Consider the following 7,869-nt stretch of genomic DNA (forward strand, 5'->3'; position numbering starts at 1 on the left):
AAAAACTGCCTGACTCAACTGATGGGCAGTGTAACCCCAGCCGCAGCCCACAGAATAAAATGGCATGGACGGGTCGCTCCAGGATCCCGCCCCCGGAGGTACAATGTGTGATTTGACCTCATAAAATGGTTAGCGGGGGCGGAGACGTTAGCAAAAAGATGCTCCCGTTACACAAAAACCCAGGAAGTCGAGTTCTCCTGGGCAAGGCCCCGCCCGGAACGTGTTCAGGGGGGTTTTGAGTAATTGCAAATATACGAGAGAAAAATCATAAATATACTTTTCATTCTGGTTGAAGAAATGGAAGCGGAGTCTACTTTGCGAGTGTGGGGGGAGGCCCCCTGGTTTATGAAACGGAGGGGCAGGGGAAGGGAAGGAAACATTTGGGATTAAATACTGTCATTTGAGTGGCGCAGCTGATGAAAGCCAGGAAATTCGCAATGGACGCGCCGACAATCTGCCACTCCAATTTTACACTCCGGACCCCGAACAAAAGCGGCACTGTGAGGGCCGGGACGGCGGCTGGCGGGCAGGGCACCGGTTTCCTTTCCGTTTAATGGCTTTTCAGCGTCGAGTGTGAAAACCCAAATGTTGTTCTGCGGGGCCGACGCTGGGCCCCGTGCCCCCAGCACTCCGTGACAGGGTTCCGTGATTAGGGACAGTCACCAGGCCCCTTTCTTCACCTTGAAACACTGGCACTCAAGGGTGCTTCCACCGGTGGGATGGCTCCTGGTCCCATCGGGACACAGATAGCAGGCCTGACGCCCCATCTTGAGCCGGAACAGCCCTGGCGCTGTCCCAGCCACAGTAAATCAAGCTGCCATGGCTGACGGCGGAGCGTCCCCAGCATCAGAGCAGGAGGGGCTGCGAGGCGGCACGTGCGTGTGTTTGGAGCCCCTAAGAATGGCGACTGCTGTTGGCTGGCGCGCATTCTGCAGAGAAACAACAGAGGGACCATAAGCCACAGCGACCCTTGAGTTCTCACCTTTGTTTACATGGTCCTCCAGATCAAACCCTGGGAGGGGGCCGGCTTGTGTTGTAGTGGTTAAGTTCGTGCTCCCCGCTTCTGCAGCCTGGGTTCACAATGCAGATCCTGGGTGTGGATCTATGCATGCTCATCAAGCCATGCTGTGGCAGCGTCCCATATAGAAGAATTACCTACAACTAGCATATACTACTATGTACTGGAGCTTTGGGGAGAAAAAAAAAGAGGAAGATTGGCAACAGATGCTAGCTCAGAGCCACTCTTCCTCATCAAAAAAGAAAAAAAATACCTAGGAGATTCAAAATGGGCTTTGACAAACTTCAACTTGTGGGGGGCCTAGGAGGGTAAGGAAAGAGCAGAGAAAGCAGGAAGGTGAGTTGGTGGGCCCACCTCCTGCATCCTTGCGAGTTCTGCGGGTTGGAGATGAAATGCAGAGGCAGGCACGGGAGGCTTTTGCTGAGTGAGGAGCTGGAGGGCGTTAGAGGGACAGAGAAGAGGCACCTGGGCCTTGAGAAGGAGGGGACACAGCAGTAAGGAGCGGGAGGTGAGCGACTGGAGAGGAGATTTCAGGAACTGGGGCGTCTTCCCTGTTTATACGGTGAAGGCCGTGATCTCTGGGCTCTGAGAAGAACCCCGGGGCGGCTCCAGGGCACTTCTCCCCACGTGTCGGGAGAACAAACACAGAAGCAACCTGGTTTCGTCCCCCAGCCACAAGGGATTTCTTCGCCTGGCTCAAACGTCCCTCCCGAAGGCCCCAGGCAGAATAAAAGGCCTGGAGTGAAGTCCACACTCACGTGGACCCACCTTGCACACACCTTCCCTCCAAACTGCCCCTTGGCCCACCCTCGGCCACTCAGGGGCTTCCCCGTCTCCACGCCTTTGCCTGGGCTGTGCCCTCTGCTCAAGATGCCCTTCCTGCAGGTCCCCCCGGAAGGAATCCTAACTGTCACCCCCTCCATGATGGCTATGCCATGGCGCCCCGGCAGATCAGATCCCTCCCCCACCGTGCGCCCGCAGCACCTCGGCCGGAAGGTCCAGAAAGACGATCACACACTTTCCCCCGTGAGGTCCGAGAGACAGGGTGGGGTATTCATCTTGGTACACTCGGCTCCCTGCGCACAGTAGGTGCCTGTACATGTCTGCTCTACCTCCCAGCTCCCTGCACACAGTAGGTGCCTGTACATGTCTGCTCTACCTCCCAGCTCCCTGCGCACAGTAGGGGCCTGCACACGTTCGCACTACCTCCCGGCTCCCTATGCACAGTAGGTGTCTGTACATGTCAGCTTCATCTCCCAGCTCCCTGTGCACAGTAGGTGCCTGTACACGTCGGCTTCACCTCCCAGCTTCCTGTGCACAGTAGGGGCCTGCACACGTCGGCTCCACCTCCCAAGACAACAAGGAGAGTTTGCATTCCCCAGCAGAGGCCCCTCGGTCACAGGGGTGCGTCAGAGGCGCCACCAAGACCACAGGCACAGGCCGTGCTTTATGTTCATCACCCCATAACCTCCCCACACTGGCGCCCGGAGATTCTGTTTATCCCCGCTTCTCAGATGAGGACACTGAGGCGCAGAGCGCTCTTGTGACCTGCCAGGGACACAGCAAGGGGCACAGCCCAGAACTCACCTTCCCAATCACTTAGAAAAGCAGAAGCGGGTGCTCAGCCCCACCGGCCTCTCCTGCGGGATTTCCAGGCAGAGCTGGCACCTCTCTTCTCGCCTCTGGGATGGTCCTTGAGTGACGGAACTCGGATCAGAACCTGAAGGGAGGTTGTACTCATCGCTTTATTTTCAGGATTCTTTTCTTCCAGATAACTGATCCAAATGCCCACGATCTTTCCCCTGATCTTAAGTAGCATTTTGGGGATAAAACAGGAATTTCTCTGCTCTCTTTCGCCTCCGGGGCCCATAAAGTGTGGGACAGTGCCACCTTCTGGCCAGCAGGTGTGGGACAGCCAGCGCCCAGCGGGGAGGTGTCCCAGAGCAGGCCTCCTGAGCCGCTCAGCCTCTTCAGTCCCAATCAGGGGAGGAACCGAATGTGGACACGGGGTGCCCACGAGGGAAGGAGGTTGGACTGGCCTCCCTGGGCTCGCTTAGCTGCCGCGGGAGCTGCGATAACACGGAGACGGCCGGGGCTGCCTGAGCACGTTTCAAAGGTCAGGTACAAACGGGCCCATGAGCAGAGGGCACCGGCCTCCTCAGCCAGGAGATGGCAGCACCCAGAAGAGCAGCCCAGCGCAGGCTCCAGGAGGAAGGCAACCGGGCCCCGGGTGCCCATCCATGAGCCGGGCTGGGGGTCCAGGGGAAGAAATCGGGGCGTGGGGCAGAGAGAGTCAGGACGGGCAGGTGCTCAGAGCCCAGTACAGGGCCTGGCCCAGGGGGAGCCCCAATAAATGTGTCATGAAGAGAAACGACATGAGTCAATCAGCAAACAGGCCTGCCTGCTGTGAGCCACAGCTGTGGGCGTGCTGGGGGTACAGCCTGACCGGGGCGGGGTCCCCACCCACCCAGTGCTTACACAGAGACACAAATAAGTGGATAGATGATAGTCCCACATAGTCTGTTGCAGTAAGTTCAAGTCACCGAGCAAGTCCCTCCATATACCCCCCAATAAACACTGTTATAGGAGGAGCTGGGCCCCCAGAGATCCAGACCGCTTGAAACTTTCATTCACTCATTCGCTCAGTGAATGTGGCCTGAGCGTCCACGCAGCGCCATGCACTGCGGTCAGCACTTTACGTGCATCGCGCCAGTAGATCTGCACCACAACCCCTAGGGCGGCAGGAGTAGAATCTGCATTTATAGATTCGGAAACTGTGTTCCAGAGAGGTTAACTAACCTACCCAAGGTCACACAGCTTCTCAGTAACAGAAGCAGAATTTGAGCAACGTTCAACCCCAACGCCCACGTATTAAGTGCACTAAGCCCCATGATGGTCCTTCCTCCAGGAGACATTTACTGCATTCCCGTCACGGGGCAGGCACTGAGCCAGGTCTCGGGATACATCAGGGAACAGAACAGAACAGCACGAGGGCCCCACCTTCAAAGAGCTGATGCAGGGAAGAAAGACAAGGAACAAGAGAACGAGACGCAGGGGACGGGGAGGAGGCCACTCAAGAGCGGAGCTGGACGCACCTGCCTTCGGACTCGGCACCTCGTCTCTGAGCCTCCATCTTCTGATCTGTAGAACAGAGTAACAGCAGCGTCGATGTGAAGGTTGAAAATACCCAGCACCCAGGACACACCCCACAGACGCGGCTGTTCTTATCAGCAGCTCGGGGAAAAGGCAGCAAACCCCAAGGCGGGGCGACATGAGGGCCATGGCAGGGGTGCCAAGAGCAGGAGGTGCTTGGTTGGTGTTTAAGATCATTCCTGTCACCATGCAGGGGCCCTGGGGTGGGAGAGACGGGCAGTGGGGTGTGAGCAATGCACCAAATGCCTATCCATGACCCTCCCTGAGGCTCTCAGATACGTTGAGCATTTTAAGAGGGAAGAGTCCTTTTTTTGGACACAATTTCAGACCTGCAGAAATGCTCAGAACAGTATAAAACATTCCCGTGTATCCTTAACCCGGCACCTCCAGCGTGAACATTCTCCCACAGCTGCCTTTTCATTTTCTCTCTACCTTTGTTTCAACGCCATTTAAGAGCAAGTTGTCGTGCAGACACGATGCCCCTTCAGCCTGTAAGGACTTCAGTGTGTGTGTCCTTAAAACAAGGACACTCTTTCTCATCTGCAGTGCTCAGTTGAGTAACTCGAAATCTGGAATTCGCTTTCGTACAATGTCACTATCGAGCCCTCAGACCTAACTGGGCTTTCATGTACTGTCCTGATAACATCCTTTACACCAAAGAAAATCCCAGACCATACATTGCATCCTGTTGTCATATCTCTTTAGTCTCCTCTCATCTGGAACGTTCCTCAGTCTTTCTGGTCTTTCTCAGCCAGCCATTGTGTAGAATGCCCTTCAGACGGGGTCGTCTGATACTTTGCCACTATTCTACGCAGGGCACTCATTCCGGGCAGGAAGTCCGGGGATGTTGTGTTCTTCTGGGGGCATCGTTATCAGGAGGCCCAGGAAGTCAATTTGTCCATTAATGGTGACGTTACTACTGATCAAAGGGGTGTCTGCCAGGTTTCTTCACTGTAAAGTTCATTCTTTACCCTTTGCCATAAGTGTCTTGGGGGGAGGTTCTTTGAGACCCTGTAAATATGTTACTCAAGAAACCTGCGCCCACCAGTTTTAGCATCCACGGATGACTCTTGCCTAAATCATTACTGTGACACTGTCAAGTGGTGGTTTTCTAATCACTTCCTCTAACTTTAATAGTGGCCCTCTGAGACAGATTATCACATAACAGTGGGAAGTGAGTCTGCCTGCCTCCCTCTTGCCCCCACAGTCTGTTCTCCACACAATAATTAGAGAGATCCTTTGGACAAAGAAATCAAAGCCTGTTCACATGCAAGAGAATGGAGTTGAATCCCTACCTCACATCAAACACAAAAATTAACTCAAAATGGATCCAGCAGCTAAATGTAAGAGCTAAAACTTTAAGCTCTTACAAGAAAATATAGGAGTAAATCTTCATGACAGTGGAAGTTCCAATAGGTTCTTAGATATGACACCAGAAGCACAAGCAACAAAAGAAAAAAAATAGCTAAATTGGACTTGATCAAAATTTGAAAGTTCCAAAGCATGCTATCAGAAAGTGAACAGACAACCCCCTACCCAGGGGAGCAATGGGAGGGGGCCTCTTCTGGATCACAGCCCTGCTGGGCATGGAGCCGGCCCCAGCTCGAGAAACCTCTCCACAGGCTGCTGGGGACCTTCTGACCTTCCACCTGACGGCTCCAGGTGGCACCAGATGTTGCTTGCTGTACATGCCTGCTGCTTTTGCTGCCCCAGCTTTTCCTCACTGGTCATGCAGGCAGTGCCTCTTAAACTTTAAAGTGCATGCAAATGACCTGGGGTCTGTTAAGTTGCAGGTTCTGATTCAATGGGTCCGGGGTGAGGCTGTACCTCTGTGTTTCTAAGAAATGCCCAGGGACACCACTGCTCTGGTCCACGGACCACACTTTGAATCATCAGGTAATAGACAACATACTTACAGTATCAAGTAGGGGAGCAGGAAGTCCTTCTTTCCTCAGTCATGCCCTTCTCCACGCTGCCCAGGGCACAGAGGGGCTGCCTCCCTCTGCAGGCAGTGCCAGGCAGATGGCATTTGTCCCCTTGGTGCGAATCAGACCTTCAGAATTTAGAGATGGGAAGAAGGAGGGGAAGAGAAAGAGAACAAAGAGGACAGAGAAGGGAGGAGGACCATGGATAATGACAATGATGAGGAGTTTTAAAAACACTGAAGACAATATAAATAGTGTAATATACAGGTAACTGAAATCCCAGAAGGCAAAAAAAAAAACAGAGAGAGAACAATCTAGAAGACATATTTGAAGATATACTGGCTGAGAATTTTACAAAATTGATGAAGGTTATCAAGTCAGAAATCCAAAAAGATCAGAGGCCCCCAAGCAGGATTATTTTTTTAAACAGATCATATTCAAAATACTGAAAGACAAAGACAGAGAGAAAATCTTAAAGGCAGCCGAAGAAACTAAGGAACCGATACAAGAATGACAGCAGACTTCTCATCAGAAACTATACAATCCAGAGGAGAGGGAAGCGCCATCTTTAAAGTGCGGAGAGAAAAGAATCACCGTCAACACAGAATTCTACCCCCGGGAAAGAGTGCTTTACATAAATGAAAGTGAAATGTTTTTAAATTTTCAGAGAAGCAAAATCTGAGATAATCAATTACCAGTAGATCTCTGCTAAAAGACATTAAAGTAAGTTTTTCAAGTGGAAGGAATATGAAAAACTACAGAAATTTGGATCTACACAGAGAAATGATCAGCTCTGGAAATTGTTTAAATCAAGGTAAGTATAAAAGACCTTTTAATCACTCTAAAATGTTGAGTGTCTAAAGCAAAAATAGAAGAAAATTAGGGGCTGGCCTGGTGGCGTAGTGGTTAAGTTCAGGCACTTCGGCAGCCCAGGATTCGCAGGTTCAGATCCTGGGAGCAGACCTACACCCCGCTCATCAAGCCCTGATGTGGTGGCGTCCCACGTACAAAATAGAGGAAGATTGGCACAGATGTTACTCAGGGCCATTCTTCCTCACCAAAAAAAAAAAAAAAAAGCAAAAGATTGTGGATTAATAGAATAAATAAAAGTAACGTATGAGAACAACAGCACAAAAGATAGGAGAATTGGAAGCAGACTATTACAAAGTTCTTACATGATACATGAAGTGATATATTATTTGAAGACAGACGGTGAAAAAGTAAAAATGTATATTCTAAACCCTAGGACAGTAAACAAAATACCACTACTGTTTAATAAAAATATAATAACTATGTATTGCGGAGTTTATGCCAGACATAGAAATAAAATGCATTACAGAAAGAGCACAAAAGTAGGGGTCAGAGGAGATTTTTACTCATATCTCTTTGACCAAACCAACCACCTCTGTCAAATGAGGAGACAGCCCGGCTCCTGGGTTAGGAAGAGCGCTGAATGAGATCACAAATGTGCGACAGTGAACCTAGTACCTGACAGGCAGCAAGTGCTCGGGAAGTGTTTGTTGAATGAATGAGTGAATGTCCAGTAGCAGGTATCCCATTCGTTATAAGACAGAGCTAGGATTTCCTCCAGAGCAGAGCCCCCCAAAAGGCTGGGCGTAGGTTCCTACACGGGGCTCACAGGGAATGGGCCAACCGCCAACGAGCTTTGTATCTTCCAGTCCTGGTCTATAATATCATCTATAATCCATTCCACCTCCAGAAACTCGGGCCCCCTCCCAGGAGTTGTCAGTGAGGCAAACAGAGTGTAGTCAG

The 7,869-nt window shown here is 51.4% G+C and overlaps 1 long non-coding RNA gene across 1 annotated transcript; it reads right to left on the reverse strand.

Moving 5' to 3' along the window:
• Positions 1 to 314: 314 nt before the first annotated feature.
• LOC111772817 (uncharacterized) lies at positions 315 to 3,169 on the reverse strand. The gene is made up of 2 exons (XR_002806885.2): positions 2,606 to 3,169; positions 315 to 929 (listed from the first exon to the last, which is right to left on the reverse strand). It is a non-coding gene; the product is annotated as an uncharacterized lncRNA (long non-coding RNA).
• Between the last annotated feature and the right edge of the window lie 4,700 nt (positions 3,170 to 7,869).

The sequence above is a fragment of the Equus caballus genome, chromosome 3 (genome assembly GCF_041296265.1).
Source record: "Equus caballus isolate H_3958 breed thoroughbred chromosome 3, TB-T2T, whole genome shotgun sequence".
NCBI lineage: Eukaryota > Metazoa > Chordata > Mammalia > Perissodactyla > Equidae > Equus > Equus caballus.